Raw genomic sequence first — 18,043 nt, 5'->3', positions numbered from 1 at the left:
TTTCCATTGCATTGCTCAATGAAGGTTTACAACTTATTTGTGCTTCATACGGGAGAGAGTCTCCCTATTACGACTACGTGACATGCTTGAGGTGAGATCATTGCTTTTTATTTTTTTGGGGCCGATCACAGGGATTGGCCTTGCCACGTAAGTCCATTGACTTTGGTCTTGCTACTCTGTCAGGCCGGTGGATAAGATCAGCCTCACCCCGTTTTTTGAAGCTTCGATGCGCTCACAGCCGTCCAAACTGACTCCAGAGATCGGCTCTTGGTCGTCTGCATCCCAAATATTCATGCCAGCTAATGAGATCTCGATCGAGTCATCTGCATGAACGACCTCCACTTCATCTCCATCCCACTGTATCAGGCATTGGTGCATTGTGGATGGAATGCAGCAGTTAGCGTGAATCCAATCCCTCCCTAGCAGGACAGCGTAGGTGCTTTTGCTGTCGACGATGAAGAATGACGTAGGGATGGTTTTCCGGCCCACTGTTAGATCCACGTTCAGCACACCTTGCTCTTCTGATGCTTGGCCGTTGAAATCGCTTAGTGTGACGTTGGTTTTGATCAGGTCTGCGTTAGAGCGTCCCAAACGCCGTAGCATGGAGTATGGCATTATATTGACTGCCGCTCCCGTATCAACCAACATCTTGCTGACAGTCTGCCCATTGATATAACCTCTTAGGTACAGGGCCTTCAAATGCCTGTAGCTCTTCTCTCGTGGCTTTTCAAAGATAACCGGCCGTGGACTGCAGTCAAACTGTGCTACTGGCACTTCTTCGGTTCTTGGAGCACAAAACTCCGACGGAAGTATGAACACCATATGTGTGTCAGCCGATGCCTTTGCATCGGCTTTTGTCTGCTTGGGGCGCCATTCTTTCTTCTGTGGACGTGTCTCCGTCTCCAACGTTTGCTGAATTTTTACGGCCAGATCGGGCCGCGCTTTCCTCAACGTGTACAGGTACTGTGCCTCGGCTTCCTCCAAGTTACGTAGCCGCTGAACCCTACGCTTTTGGGAGTGACTGAGTCCATCAGGGCACCACCTTGGCCGGTGGTATCTATCTTCTTCTTCATCTTCTGACTCCTCGAAGTCTTCCTCTCGAGATGACTCAGTTCGTCGGTTCTGAGGTGGGAGAGGCCCTAGACGCTTGAACACTGAAACCTCACTTGCGCCCTTCTTCTGCTGTCTACATTCCGGGCAGTTGTCGATTGTAGGCAATCGGCTCATTCCTGAGTCCCAACAGTGCTTAAAGAAAGGACAATCCCAGTGCATGTCCATGTCTTCTTGCTCTCTTGACTTTCCCTTAGCGCGATGCTCATATCCTTCGTCGTTTCTATCATATCGACGATATTTTCTATTGTCTGCATCAGACCGACGATACCTTTCGTCATCTATGTCGTACCGCCGACGTCGGTCATACTGATGCTCATATTTGTTAAGGAGATGCGCGGAGAGTGGTCGTTGGTACCGCACGTTTACTACTTGTTCCTCGGTGAGGTACCGTCTGTCATCATATCGGGGCCGGTCGCGTGGATCGGCCTCCTTCTTATCCTTGCCACGGGAGTGACCGATCTCTTCTTTATCCTTGCCATGGCGGTATACAGTCCTTGCCATGTTAACATCGAATGAGAAACCTGGCCCGCACCTCGTGGAGTGATTGAGTTCCACCATGTTGACGCCAGAAACAGTTGTGTGTCCACTTTCATGGCAAACTGACCGAGGATCAAACGGCCTTGTTCTATCGCCATCTGGATCTGCCGACGCAACTCTTTGCAGTCGTTGGTGATATGGGTGAACGAGTGATGCCACTTGCAGTACGGTCTCCCGTTCATTTCTTGCGCCGTAGGGATTTTATGGCCTTCGGGTAACTTCAGCTGTTTTTCCTTAAGCAGTAAATCGAATATCTGCTCAGCTTTGCTTATATCAAAGTCAAACCCTTTCGTAGGCCCTTGCTGTTTCACCCATTTGCAGGACACGGGAGCTGCCCCCAAGCCCATTCAGCCACGGCGACTTCGTGATCTTCTGCAAAGTCTTCAACTTCTTCTGTCTCGACCAGGCCTATCGGGCGTTTGAACTTATCTTGGTACAATTCTGGGTGGCGCTGCTCATATAATGTTAATTTCTGGACCATATGCGCCAGTGAATTGTACTCCACTTGGAAAGCCAGATCCTTGATCGGTGCTGCAAGACCCACCACTGCCAGATCGACTGCTTCTTTCTCAGTTAAACGAGCCGCATAACATCGGTTCTTGATAGTCCTGAAACGCTGAATGTAATCAGACACCGTCTCTCCCCGCTTCTGTCGCACCTGCGCCAGATCACTCTGGGCGTTCGGGAAATCCCGAAATTTCGGGACGGGAAATTCAGGAAAAAAATATTTCGGGCTTCACAAAACCACACCCGAAAGTGCTTCATATTATTTCATTCCCGAAAATTCGGGTACCCGATAATTCGGGTTCGGGATCGGGAATTCCTGAATAGCCCGAAATTACAAACGGAAAAAAAGTTAAGCTGCGTTGGAGAAGCAGTCTCTTAGTCGATGCGTTGAAGGTGTAGCTTCCGTCTTGGGGCGAGGAGGATTGAAGGCTGATGTGCCGTCGAGCGTCAAGGATGACGAGGAGGCTGTGGCAGACGGCAGTAGCGAGCTGCGGCGAGCGGCGGGCGCGGCAGTGGCGAGCGGAGGCGGATCGGAGGGCGCGGCTGTGGCGAGCGGAGGCGGATCGGCGGGCGCGGCTGTGGAGAGCAGAGGCGGCCGACTGGCGCGGCTGTGGAGAGCAGAGGCGGCCGGCAAGCGCGGCTGTGGAGAGCGTCGGCGGCCGGTGGGAGTGGTTCTGGCGAGCGCAGGTGGCCGGCGGCGGCCGGCAAGGGTCTGGGAGACGCGAGCGTGGGGAAAGTGGAGGAGACTGCGTGTGCTCAAGCCTCGTGCTGGACCTGCGTAGTGTAGGGTTACCGATCGCTCCAACTGGGGTGGGTTCAAGGAGTTTCACATTTGGGCTTTGTAAATCTTAACTGTTAATGGGCTTTTCGGGATTTTCGGGATTTTCGGGTGTTAGGACTACAATCCCGAAATTTCTGAAATAAATTCGGGAATTCCAAACACGTTCCCGAATAGGTGCTCGGGTTTTTCGGGTTCGGGATATACGGGTTCGGGATCGGGAATTTCGGGTTCGGGATTCGGGTTTTATGCCCGGAGTGAGCGCCAGATCGGCAATGCCGGCCTCGGTAGCTTCTGAGTGATATTGCACATGAAACTGCTCTTCCAGTTGCTTCCATGTCCGGACTGAATCTGGTGGCAATGAGGTGTACCACCCAAAAGCTGGTCCTGTGAGAGACTGCGCAAAAAACCTTACGCGTAACGGGTCTGATGCTGAAATCATGCCCAACTGTGCTAAATATCGGCTCACATGCTCAATTGAGCTAGATCCTTCTGATCCACTGAACTTTGAGAACTCAGGGAGCCGATACTTGGGCGGCAGCGGAATCAGATCATATTCGTTGGGATACGGCTTGGAATAGCCGATTGTTCTCCTCTTTGGCAGGATACCGAACTGGTCTCTCAAGATCGTACTGATTTGTTCCATGGTATGAGCTGCAGTGGTTGAGCTTTCATGACTCGTCCCGGTGGCATATTTAGCTAGCCACGCCTGTTTATCGGCATCTGCTCCAGACGTCCCTCCTGCTGCGATCTGGTTCGTCCGCGCCAAGTTATTGCATTCTGGCACGTATGTGCACACGTATCCATGTGGGATCTCTTTAGGTGGCTCATACAGGAATTGGTAATCGCCAGGATCACCTCCAACCTTGTAGACGATGTATGCCGGTGAACCCTGTGGCTCTGGAGCTGTAAGCGTAAATGGCAGCTGCGGTCTGGTGTGGAACGGTATTTCTCCCTGGTGAGTTCCTAGGGCAGGCCCTGACGGGGAGTACTGATGCTTCATGATTTCCTGAACCACACGAACCGCAATACGCTCCAAAGTGTTCACCAGGCTCTCAGAATGACGGTGTAGAGAATGAGCCACCATGTAATTAACTTCCTGGCGCAGAGCTCTGGTGCGTTCCTCCGAAGGGAGAGACAGATCTACTTCATCGAGAATGCCTTCGGGTGAGAATCCTTTAAACCTAATGCCATGTGTACGGGTCCTTTCGAAAGAGCCGATGAGATCGGCTTCGAAGAGAGCTTTAAGCTCATCATATTTCTTCTTGTGATCTACAGGCAGATCTTCGTACTTGACTGGTTCGTCCGACATCTCAGCTGCAGATGTTGACGTAGTTGCTGTAGAACGTCCCACCGGGCGTGCCAGAATGTGTTGCCTGCCAAAACCCACCGGCGAGCAGCGACGAGCAACACGGAGAGCCGGGAGGCTCCCAGGACTGCTGGTGGGCCCTCGTCCCTCGGGCGACGGCCCGCAATGCTTCGGCACACGTCCTGACGGTTGCAAGGGCGTGCCACCTGACCTATACCTGGTCAGGAAGGTGTTGGATTGCTTCGATTAGTTTCCTGCATGGCAGACACGTAAACATTAAATGAGCCTCGATCGGCTCTTAGGTTACCCTGTGGATCGGCTCAAAGAGCCGATTAACCCATGATTCATATTGGATCTACGATACCATGGGGATCCTGCTTTATCAAAACCAAGTTAAATCGATCTACGACAGTTTAGGGCTTTCACCGCATAACCGGAACGTCCTACACGTAGTTGAGCCTGGCAGATACGAAAGATAACAGAAAACTAATCCTAGAGGAGGCCTAAAAACCAACATGGAGTCGATTCCCGGAACATCCCTTCTTGGATCGGCAAACCATACCCTACGCACTACTGGATCATTCAGCCCGTTTGCAAGGCCTAACTATGCAGATATCAAACTAAACCTTGAATAACAAGGAACAACCATAACAGATCAAATCTACTAAGTAAAAATGAAGCAAGGTGCTGCCCTTACACCCAAGATAGGTGTAAAGGCAGCTAGATATTGAGGGGCAGCATAACTAAGCACATAGATCAGAAAAGTACCGATGCTAACCCAAAAACATCTACGATAAACGGTGTTACTCGCCATCAACAAGGCTTCAGTACGAGCAACACCAGATAACGAATAAACCGGTACTGCCTAGATCGCAAGATGCGATCTAGGCAGCATGATGCTTACCCGGAAGAAACCCTCGAAACAAGGGGTGGCGATGCGCCTAGATTATGTTTGTTGTGAACGTGATCGTCCTCCTTTCTCAATAACCCTAGGTACATATTTATAGTCCGTGGACTTTCTATCTTTGGAATAAACCTAGTCGCATACGACCAAACTCTATCTCTTAATTCTAAACTAAAATGCGATCTACCATATTGTACAGATACACGGGCAATCTAGCCCAAACTCTCGCACGAGGCCGATTCATAAACACTTCATGTGCATATCTTCCAAGCCCATCTCAATCACGGCCCATCTTCTGATTTGGCCAAAATCTGGTGATAACAGTACTGGAGGGAAACTCGTTATTCTTTGAAAACATATTCTTCAACATTTTCAGCAAGTTTTCAAATCCCGAGTCAGCTACACCTTCCTGTGCCTTCCATCTCAGCAAATCCAGTGTGCAGCCCAGCTTTTTCAGACCATTATCGCATCCTGGGTACAGCGACTTTTTGTGATCCTCTAACATGCGATCCAAATTCTCCCTCTCCTTTTCAGTTCCGCAGCGTCTCCGTGCATCAGCAATGGTCCGACCAAGATCATCAGCGGGCTCATCACGTGCCTCTTCTTGATCACCTTCCCCTTCACCTTCCCCACCTTCAGCATCCTCCATGAAAGTATCACCGAAATGATCAAGATAGTTGTCATCGATGATATCATCCCCTTCTTCATCTTATTCCATTATAACCCCTCTTTCTCCATGCTTGGTCCAATAATTATAGCTTGGCATGAAACCATGCCGAATCAGGTGCAGGTGAACTTCCCTTGAGGAAGAGTAACCCTTCTGATTCTTACAGCCAACACATGGACAGATAACAAAACCCCCCTGCTTGTTCGCATTAGCCACTACGAGGAAATCTTTCAAACCCGTAGTGAATTCGCCGGAGAGTCGGTTAGCGTACATCCATTGCCGATTCATCTGCATTATTATAATATAAAATATATAATTAACCATCATGCATTTGTTAAACTAAATAGAAATTAAACAATGAACTATACACATGCATATTTTATCAATGACACATATGAAAGGTTCAAGTTGCTAACCGCGATCGAGGAGGAAAAAATAAATGAGGAAGCTCGATCAAGTGTGGCTCCGACACTTCATATCATGTTGGTTTCATGCTCTTGGGGCATTTCATCAAACACCTTGTGTGCATAAGAGGAGCCAAAAGCAAACCTACACCCTCTTGTGAAGTTTGTGAAGAGAAGTGGCACCAAATGGCTAAGTGCTGTGGGCTGAACGGTATATATAGGGGAGGGGCTTTAGTCGCGGTTGTCCTGGCCAACCGCGACTAAAGGCCTTTGGGCCAGGCCTGAGGACATTTAGTCGCGGTTGGCCTGGCCAACCGCGACTAAAGCCCCTCCCGTCCACCAGCTGGCCACCGAGCGCGCTGGGCCTAGGCCTTTGGTCGCGGTTCGCCTCCCGAACCGCGACTAAAGAGCCCATTGGTCGCGGTTCCTATAGTTTCGCGACTAATGGGGCTGGACGGAAGCCCTTTTTTCCACTAGTGATACTTAATAAACCTCTTCACAAATTCAAACGAGTTGAGCGGGCTTTGAAATTGGTCTTCATATATAGCTTTGCGCCTAGCTGTCCATACTGCCCACAACGTGACCATCATCTTGACAAAACAAGCATGATCCAAAGATTTCCGCATCGCAAACAACCACGGTCACACATTTGGTGTCATGTTCAGCGACATGTGCTATATAATCTCCTCATCGACAAGCGCCCACAGATAGCAGGCCATTTTGCAATCAATTAGCGAATGCCATCAAGAATCTTCCGTGCCATTACAGATTTGGCAATATGGTTGCACCACCATATTTAGTGCATGTAGTAGCTTCGGTAATGGGAGACTGTTATAAGCCATCCTCCAAACAAAAACCCGCACTTTGGAGGGGGCCTTAAACCTTCCACAATATCGACTAGTTCTTCTCCTTCTCTCATGCATTAGACTTTTCCCATCTATGATCAAACCAGTATATTTGGAATTTATTAGTTATGATCAACATATGATAATCAGACCTTGTTACACTCATGCATCCATGCCAAAATCTCCCTGGACTAAGCGGGATCTTCAGAATTGCATGTGACCCAGTAATAAGATTGACCACCCAATAAACAGTGATATAAAACTTGTTATCTTACCTCAAAAGGGGAGGATAAACGAGTTGCGAACTCTAACGGCGGCTTTAATGATAATCATTACATTTTTCCTTTCACTCGTAGTATGGGGACGGGTTGGACTCTAGGGATACTACTTAACAATTGATTGAGAAATCCATTTTAGAACCTTTTGAATTAATTGATCGTTTTGCGAAGCTTTATTTAAATCGCCCCAGGGTATGGTGAAAGCAACTCACTGTTTGTGAATGGCTCAAGCTGGCCACTATCTCTTCCGACTTACTCAACAAGAGCCAACTTTTAACCTCAGGTCATGGATCTCGTAATATTGGCAACCATTAACAACACAAATATTAGACATAACTTTATTTTGGCCAGCTTCAACTATTCTTCCCCGAAGCTGAAAACAAGAGTGAACTCATCCCCACTTCCTTGCTTATGCTTTTCACAACAATTTGCAAAGGAGCAACCCAGTCAGACGATAACCTGCACAAAGAAATATCTTCCCTGAGGAAGCAAAACTAAGTTGTCAACTACTGATAAAGAAATTAATATTCTCCAACCAAACAAGAAAAACCAATATGCGTGTACATAAGTTAAATTATATGCTTAATTTCAGAAAATACATTGACCGATTTATTGTTCCAGCAGCTCGCAGTTCTAACATCCAACATTACTACTCTCATTCTCCATGCAGTATTTTCTGTTCGGCCAGGAACTGTCATCTTTTGGTCCATACCCCGGGCAAGATCAGGTTAATATGGAAAGCTGAAATGGATACACCACCAGAACTCTCTTAATTTTCATGGATGAGCAGACTTGAAGGATATTGAAGGGGGCCTTCACAGGGTGGTTCATGACTTATGTTTTTGTGGTCATATTTGGCACAAGATTAGTAATAACAGTCAAGGGGTCTATGTTGCCAAACAGTTAGTTCAAGATTTTACCGTTCTTTCCCTAAAAAAAATATTTTACCGTTCCAATAAGAACTTCGAAGTTAGCTACTGACCTGTAATAGTCTAGAAAAAGTGAGCAATAGTTAGCAGCGACCTGAACTGTAATTCCACTCCGGCTATTTTCCCATTATCTTCTAAATCCAAATTGATATTTACAGTAATTTAGATTGGCATGATAAAATATAGAAGAATAAGGACAAATATCAGGTGCAGCAATTCTCTAATGCAACAATTTTAGCATAGGTAGCTGTCAGATCAGAAATTTCATGAATTTTAGTATGCGGGTCATGTAGAGATGTAGGAAGAGGAAGAGCTGGAGTTAGGACTTACTTGCTCAACTCGGGCTATTGCTCGATGTTGTGTAGAACTCAAGATCCATCGCAACCAGATATGTTTCATGTGGTACTCATCTGTACATCCGGTCGAGCCAGCAACACTCAATCGTGTTCGCTTCACAGATGAGCTCAGGGTTGATGGTATGAAGGAGTGACGCAGAACATAACCGTTTTTTATTCCCTGGAAGGTTGGCACAATCACCATGAGGTGCATGGTCAACCTGGACGCACTTTAGACAGGGGTCAATCACAGAGCAGGCTATCGTACGGCTGTTGGAGATGGAAATGGCGCCGTAGTGACTCAGACTTGATCTTGTTGCCGTTGCCTCGCCTCTTCAGATTCCTCCTTGGTCATATTTCGTTCGATTGCTTGTCATACATGTGAAACTTCTCTTTCTGCTCTCCCACGAGCTGCATCAAGATATTCCTTCTTCTTTACCTTCTCCTGATACAACTCCTGTTTTGCTTTCGCTTGCAGGATTCAGAGCATAGTTCTGATCAATATCCATAAATAAAATACAGTATCTGAATTTCCTCATTTTTTTGGTCTGGTCTCATTTGGAGAAGTTCTTTTTTTGTCAGAGATGTATGTAGTCACTTCTTTCTATGACTTCTCGTGTATTCAAGATTCTATGGGAGCCCCGTTTCAAAAACAAAAAAAAAAAGATTCTATGGGAGCCCCGTTCACCAACTGCTTTGTTTTCCCCTTTGATATCATCATAGGACCCCAATTCTACGTTTCTAGCTCATGTATGTTATCGTAAGAAATGAAATATCAGTATTGCAGAAAATCAGAAGATGGTATTGCATGATCTAACGGACCTCGTCCAGTTGACAGGTTCAACGGTAACCGATGATGTAATTTCTGTGTGTGCCCCTATATGGGATAAGGCCGAGGTTTGAATAACTATGTTATACCAATAGTCATCAAAAATTGGAAAGCTACGATAACAGATTTTGTCTGCTATAGATGGACTGCTCCTTGCCGAGAAACCAGATTTTCTCTGATGGAACATATCTCCATGACTCCATCTGGCCAAACGGTGGGAAGGCGATGCATCACTGTTGTGGGTATACTTCATGGGTGTACCATCGACAGTGCCTAGATCCGGCAAGCCCGGGTGGCCCAGAGATGGTGATGAGGCATGTGGCCCAGAGATGGTGATGAGGCATGTGGCCCATCGGGCGGCCCAGTTGCTGTTGATCTTGACGGAAGATGTCCGGCCCAGGAGCAGGGAGCCGGATCCGACCGACCTTTGGAGGAACCCGGATCCATGAAGGCCCAGTAGGGACCCGGATCCGGTACGACATAGATGGAAGGGTGGATCCTTGACGTACACGGCAAGACATTGTACCGTAGTTAGGCAAACCTGTAATCCGGCTAGGACTCTCCATGTAAACCCTAGATCCGTGCGTCTTTATAAGCCGGATCCTGGGAGCCTTAGAGGCACAACCACAACTCATTGTAACATCGCGAAAGCGCCCAGATAATTCCAGACAAGCAGCAGTAGGCCCTGTCATCGTGCAGGTGTTCCGAAGCTGGGTAAATCGCGTACCACCGTCCCGTGTGCACTCCGCCCTATGGCCCCTACTTCTTCTCCCCTTCGTGAGGATCCATCCTCCGAGGCACCGTCGATTAGGCAACGACAGTTGGCGCCCACCGTGGGGCCTGCGGCGTCTGGAGGCCGGAACCGGGAGGGTTCCGCCATGGGAAGCTTCGACGACACCATCGCTGTGGGGCGTGTCCTTTACGCCGGAAATCTGCCGATCGTCCCCCCGGATGAGTGCTGGATTCCGGCTAAAACCGACCCCGTCAAGCTCTCCATCGTCCCAGTTGGCGGCATACACATCTTCATCGGGGAAACCGTTGATTCCGACGGAAACCCACTGGTAAGTAACGCTGACGCGACCGCCGCTGAGCAGGACGCAGTCGCGAAGATCCGATCTGAGTCGCAGGAACTTCCTAAGGAGGATTCCGCCTTAGATCTGAAAAAATCAAAACCCACCCAATCCACCCCTGAGCAGGAAATAACGGTGGAAGACCAATGCAGATCCGCCTGGGTCTCCCAGGTGTTAGAGAAGCAAAGGTGTCACTTCGTACACTTCATAGCCCATACCGCAGGAGCCGCCCCTCAAGAAGTCGGAGCTGGTCCCGTGCAGGTTGAGGTACCGGAGAACGACGGCGCTCCGGATCAGCAAGAGGCTGTCAGAGAAAGCGACGCCCCGTGTGAAGAGTCGATTCTGGGCAACCTGAGCCCAACTTCCGATGATTCCTCCTCTATGGACACGGAAGAGTTCAATCGCAAGATAGAAGAGCTCGGAGGCGGTGAGCAACCTGAGGTCGATTCCGCCCAGCCTATGCAGGTTCTCGCAACCGTGGCACCGCTGGAACAGCAGGAACGCGAAGATGAAAACACCACCTCCGACCCAGGACCATCTAATGCTGGATCTCCGTTAGATCGGGAACGTCCGTTTGAGGATGTCCTGTCTCCGGAGGAAATAGTTGCACAAGCACGCATGGATTTGGTCGCAAAGTCAGACGTCCTCAACAAGCCAATAACCCCCGGCGACGCCGCAGATCCGGAGGCTTTAGAGGCCACCAGAAACGAAATGCTGGCTACAGCCAAGAAGTTCGCCAATACCGCAGCTGCTATATTGGATGAGAGGGAAGAAGCTGCGCACATCATGGATCGCTTCGAAAGACAGGATCGCGAAATCACCGCAACACTCGAGCAAGTCAAGAGTATGAGAAAAGAGTGGGAGGTAAAAATGACCTACGCACAGGCGGAGGCTGATAGAATCGTCAGAGAAGCAATCCCTCCCCGCAGGATCAACTTCGCAACCCCTGTCGAACAGCAGCCGCTCGCAACTCCAAAGGATAACATGCAGAAAGCGGCGGAAATCCTGAACAAAAAGGACGAGGAAATTGATATTGATTACGTCCGCAAGCTCGTTGCTTCTGCAATGCAGCAGCAGAGTAAGGCCGATACTTCGCGCAGGTTGGAATCCAATCCGGATCACTGTGTATCCACCGCGCAGAAGGACGCCCGTATCAATCGCCACCCTGATGATGAATCGCGCACCGGATCCACGGAGCGCAGAAGAAAAGCAAGGGAGCACCCGAATCCAATCCCCGTGCCGTCGAAGACGCCTCCGTCAGACCCAAAGAAGGGAAAGGATGCAATGTACACTGGTAGGAACAAGTACCGGGATCCGCCAGCTCCGCCTAACGGGTACCCGCGTCCCCCGCCACCTCGCCGCCGCAGTCCAGCCGGAAACACCAGGCCCCATGGGGCTGGTGGAATTAACATCCGCGACAATATGCCGCCACCAAGGACCAGGGCGCGCACGCCGGAACCACGTCGGAACCAGAACAACGATCATGAGCCCGAGCCCAGAAGGAGCCGGAACAATGATCGCGAGCCGGAGCCCAGGAGGAGCCGGAACGCGGAACGTGAGCCAGAGCCTCGCAGGAGCCGGAACGACGGAGGAGACTATCACCAAGGTGAAGGTAGCCATCGAAGCCGGAGCGAGCCTCGGGAAGACCGCCGGGATTCAGAAGGCGGAAGCAAAAAATCTTACAGGCCCCCTCGCAGGTCCCCTTCACCGCCACCCAGCGGCGGAGGCGGAGGCGGAGGCGGTGGCCGAAGATCCCGCTCCCGCTCAAAAACCCCAGGCGGCGGCCCACGCGACGCCCGAGAACGCCTCAATGAGTACAGATCTGACTACATTGGCCCAAAATGCTTTGGCAGGATGATTCGAGAGGAACCAAAGCCAAGGATGAATCTCAAGCTACCCGGAAATCTGAAGAATTATGATGGCACGGAAAGGCCGGATACCTGGATTGAGGATTACTATAATGCTGTAACCTTCGCCGGAGGAACCCCTAACATCGCCTGCCGCATGCTTCAGTTGTACCTTGTAGGTCCAGCCCAGATCTGGCTCAGCGACCTCGAGAAGAATTCCATCTTTTGCTGGTTTGACCTGAAGAACGCTTTCGAGAAACACTTCAGGGGCACCTACAAGAGACCTGCCACAACAAGCGACCTGCAGGCATGTATCCAGAAGAAGGGTGAAACATCGAGGAATTTCCTCACCCGATGGTTGGCATGCAGAAACGAGTGCGGGAACGTTGATAACCGCACAGCAATGCACGCCTTCATTGGTGGCTTGCAACGAGGAGGACTGCTGCGGCACAAGCTGACCTGCTTGGTCAATGCAAATAAGCTGACTTTGGATGACATGATCACCATCGCCAGTGATCATACTGCCGCCGATGATGACGCTGGCGGAGATCTAGCAGCTACAGCAATCCCCCTGCACCAGCAAAAGAAGAACCGTGATAACGGTAGCAGCAGCGGCACCAAGCAGAAAAACCCAGATGACCAAAAGAGTGGTGGATCCGACTTGATCGCCATGGCCTTCCAGCGCGGAGGCCAAGGAGGCGGAAGAGGACGCGGCCGTGGAGGCGGAGCCGGCAGGGGTCAGCAGCACGGCACTGAGGTCACAGCTGGCGGATCCCGCGCCCCGCAAACCTACGAGGAGTACAGAGACATGCCCTGCCTGGCCCACCTGGATCCGGTTACAGGGAAGTCCACTCACACTAACCGCAACTGCAAGTGGGTCAACGATCTGAAAAACGACCCGGAAGCAGGATACAAGCGAGCCCGGAAGCACCGCCCTCGCGGCAAAGGAGGCAAGGGCAAGAACAAAGACAAGGAGGAGGACAGTTCCGAGGCAATGGATGAGGATGATAACTCGCCGGATCCTAAGGCAGGGTCCGCAGGTAAATCCAACCCATTCGAGAAAAAGAGCGTGGGGGCTTACCACACTTTCCTCGGAACCCCAACAGTCCGCGCTACCAAGTCAGCTACCCGGATCCTGAACGCCACGGTTCCAGCTGTGCCGCAGTATGTCAGGTGGTCGGAAGTCCCGTGCATATTTGACAGGGAGGATCACCCTGTCATTGTGCCAAAAGAATGCTACGCCTTGGTTGTAAGTCCCCGCATAGACGGGTATGACTTCTCCAAGTGCCTCATGGATGGTGGAGCCAGCTTGAACATCATGTACCTGGAGACTCTAGAGCGGATGAGCCTCACCAAGGAACAGCTCAAACACAGCACAACTGAGTTTCATGGCGTGGTTCCGGGTAAGAAGGCGAATTCTCTCGGCAGCATCACACTTCCCGTGGCCTTCGGCGATGTTCACAATTCCGCGAAGAGAAGATCACGTTTGAAGTTGTGCCCTTCAAGAGCTCCTACCACGTCATCTTCGGCAGGCCCACCTACCACAAGTTCCACGCGAGAGCGTGCTACATCTACAACAAGCTCAAGATTCCGGGTCCTAAGGGTATGATTACCGTATCCGGAGACTACAAAAAGGCTCATGAGTGCGAGTTGGGCGAAGCCGCCTTCGCAGAGTCTGTAATATCTGGAGAAGAGCTGAAAGGCTACAGAGCCGCGGTGGATCCGACTGAAATGCAGACCACCAAGAAGCAGATCTCAGAACAGAAAAACTCCTTCAGGGCCGCGATAGAGACCAAGAAAGTCAACTTCAAGGAAGGCGACGATTCCAAGCAGGTCTCAATCGGAGCCAACATGGACCCCAAATAGGAAGGCGCGCTCGTCGAGTTCCTCCGCGCTAACATGGATATCTTCGCATGGCAGCCTTCTGACATGTCCGGAGTACCAAGGGAACTCGCCGAGCACTACCTCAACATAAACCCGGGGGCTAAACCGGTGAAGCAAGCTATGCGCTGCTTTGGAGATAAGAAGCGCCGCGCCATAGGAATGGAACTAGCTAAGTTACTAGAGGCAGGTTTTGTAATAGAAGTTATCCACACTGATTGGGTCGCAAATCCTGTCCTTGTACCCAAAAAGAACACTGACATACTATCTTGTTGAAACAGCTATCTGTGGACCTGATCGAGGAAGCTCAGAATTTAGCTGACCAGCGCTCCGCCATCTACCAGCAGAAGCTCCGATGTTATCACAGTCGTCGAGTTCGGAATCGCTCTTTCATGACAGGAGACCTGGTCCTCCGCCTTCGGCAGGTGAAAGACCATAAGCTGCAGTCTCCTTGGGAAGGACCCTTCGTCGTTAGCAAAGTGCTTCATAACGGATCATACTATCTTGTTGATTTCTGAGAGCTGAAGGACAGACCTGCTAATTGGCACCGGAAACGCAAGCGTGAGGATCCGGATGACATCTACGACGAGACAGATCGCCCCTGGAACATCGCACAGCTACGTCCTTTCTACACTTAGCGCATTTTTTCCGAGTTACAAACTCTGTAATAGTTATACATGATCAATGAAATAAAGCTTATGGTTCACTCTTTGAGTCTTTTACCTCATTTACTTGTTCATTTTAGATCGTGTATGCTTTTTCCGACTAAAACCGCAGAGCTGGATGTTTCCGCCTAGGCGTGTATGAAAGTTGTGATTTCTCAAAATCGTCCTTTAGGACGTAAGCTTAAGTTTTCTGATGGAAATTTTTTCTGTTGCGAACTCGTGGATTCCTAGTAGCGATTTCCGGCACCTCGGCTGGGGGCTTGTTTCCGCGGTTATTGAAGGATTGCCATTGGGCTTCGCCGCCGCTGGCAAGCATTTCCGGCTAAAGGTCTTCCGGCTCGTGGAAGGTCAAGCGAGTAAGCCGGAAAACATAGAAATCAGCACTTGCTTTCCAACAAAACGAAACATGCAAATAATATTAAACGGATAGCAGGATAAGTGTTCTCCGCCCGCGCATAACATGTTTTCGTCCCTAGCTACTTAAAAATTTAAGTTATTTCATTACAAACCCACTCCGGGGTCAAAAGTGATGCATCAGATCTCATTGTTTCACAGGTTCCCGGAGGACTGCTCCTCGTCAGAAGCTATGTAGGCGGAGCCATCATCCGAGCCACCGCCTGAGCCGCCGTCGTCGAAGTCGGAGCTTTCCTCGTCTTGGTCAGCACTTGACCCGGAGCCTTCCTCGTCGCCCTCCTCGGCAGCTTCTTCTTCCTCCTCCTCCGGGTCGGAAAAGCCTTTGGGAAGATCATATTTGTTGTACCAAAACGAGTGGTTAACTCGTCCAGCAAAAAGGCGATCAAATCCCATGGCTTCCGAGAGGAGATGTCTCATGACGGTATCCTTGGGGACTCCGCGTGCGACATCTGCAAATCTCATGGTGGGGAAGTGCGCCTTGCAGGTGGCTAGCACAAGGGCAGCGACTCCGCGAGATGAAGATTCCTGCCAATCCTTGATAAGTTCCGGCACGTTCCGCATGAGTTTCGTCATGCGGTCAATCACCGTTGTCTTGGCTTTCTTCAGGTTAAGGGACTTGGCGATTCCGCGGCATGCTTCGACGAGGTCATCGATGGAGCTCCGTGCTTCTTCATATGCCTCAGTTCTTTTGAGGGTTGAATCTTTGGTCCATTCAAAGCCTAGGCTTGCTGCAAAGTAAAAAGGATCAGTTTCTTCTGCGGACAGAGAAAATTCTGAGGAAGCCGGAGCAAGACAATAACAAAAAAGGTCCTTACGGAAGATCAACTTGTCAATAGCCTCCGCCTCTGCCTCCTGGCTCTTATTCTTGGCTGCCAGGGTGGTCACCCTTTGATGGCTCTTCTTGAGTTTGTCAGCCAGTTCCGCCATCTCGCGGGAATGTTTCTCGGAGAGCTCCTTCTTTTCCTTGCTTTCCTTCTCGGAGGACTCTTTCAAGAAGTTCTTCAGAGTTTCATTCTCCGCCTCCAATACTTGGACCTTGGCGGATAAGGCATCGATGGTGGGGCGCTTGTCAGTTTCTTCTGAAAAATGGAACATCACACAAGTTACACACTATGGTTGCTCAATACAGTACAAATTTAAGCAACTCAGTTTTCTCACCCTTCAGTCGGGTCTCCAGGCGGAGCACAGCTTGACGACTACTCTCGCGATGCAGCGCAGCCCTTCTATTTCCGTCATCTGCTCCAGCACATGGACGCGTAGATCTTCGTGCAGCTTCCGCGTGCTCTGAAACGCAGAGAAGATTTAGCCGGAAATTCAAAATTCTGGGGGCTGGCGAGGAGTTTAAAGTTCTGGATTGAGAAAATTTCAAATTTCCGTCTAAGACTAATGTTGAGAGAAGCATCGGCTAACACATGTTACACGGAAAAATGTCTGAGCCAATGCTTGGGGGCTAGTGTTACCTGGCGCACCTCCTTATGCTTAGCAAAAAAGACCTTGAGTTCGCTCTCAAGGTCGGAGAGCTCCTTCATCTCCGTATCCGCAGGCCCCCATACTTTCTCCATCATGGCTGAAATTTCCGCGTGACGTTGAGAAAGGGGGAGCTTCTGCAGTGACGGAGTTTGGGACGCGCCAGTGGCATGGATCAGCTGCACTTTCTGCTCGTATTGTTCGGCCGTTGGCTCGGCGGAAGTAGCGGTGGGTTGCTCAGGCAGAGGAGCAGATGAGGAGGCACCCTTGCCGGAATTGCCTTGCGCAGTCTCGGTGGTCGGATCTTCAGGGATGTCATCAACGTTGATGACGTCCTTAGGATCCGGCTTGGCGGCTGAAGCAGCCTTGGGTGGAACTCCGACTTCTGGTGTGACTGGTATGGAAGCCGGAGATGGATTAGTCTTCTTCTTGGGGGCTTTAGGGGCCTTGGGGGGCTGGTTTTCGGAACTTCTGTTGCAAAAAGAAAAGAGCATTACAATTAAGTATGTGCTGATTCACGATAGCGGAAGAATTTTCCTTCGAAAACTTTGCACTTACCCGGAAGGTCTGAAGAACTGCTGGATGTCCGTTTGGGATCGGTTGCTGGTATCAATGAGCTTGAGGCGCTTTTTCTCCGCCTCCGCCTTGCGAGTTGCCGCGATGTTCAGCGCGTCGCGGGCACGTTTGGCCGAAGGGCTGGAGGGAGCAGCTCTTTTCCTCTTAGAAGGGCGCGGAGCCTCATGAGCTTCCGCCTCTGACGCAGCTTCCGGATCCGTGTTGCCGGTGGAAGGAATCCGGAGGAGAGTTCCAAGTTCACTTTCTTCAAGTGCCTCGAGCTAATGCATAGAGTTAAACACTTAGACAAAAAATTTGAATGCGAAGAAACACAATGGGCTAAAGTCAAGGCGACGTACCGCGGTTCCGGAACCATTCATGTGAATGTCTTTGTTGCACACGTGAACGTGAAGTTCACGCGGAATCTTGATGAGGACCCGGATCCTCTTGTCGATGGCGTCGGCGGAAAGATTGTCTTTTGTGGCGCGCATTGGGTCGTCGCGCCCTGTGTACTGGAACATCAGGTGGTCCCTGTGTTGGAGCGGCTGGATCCGCTTGGTGAACCAGGGAAGGGTCAAGTCCTTCCCTGTCAGCCCCTCCTCCGTTAGCTTGCAGATCCGCCTGACGGCGCGTGTGAGCTGGGGCGACTCGGAGAGGTGGGGGCAGTGTGACCATGCCGGAAGCTCGGTGGCGGGGCAGTTCTTGAACG

Source organism: Lolium perenne, chromosome 1 (genome assembly GCF_019359855.2).
Source record: "Lolium perenne isolate Kyuss_39 chromosome 1, Kyuss_2.0, whole genome shotgun sequence".
In the NCBI taxonomy this organism is placed as follows: Eukaryota; Viridiplantae; Streptophyta; class Magnoliopsida; order Poales; family Poaceae; genus Lolium; species Lolium perenne.
The sequence above is the reverse complement of the archived record's forward strand: the minus strand, read 5'-3'. Positions refer to the sequence as shown.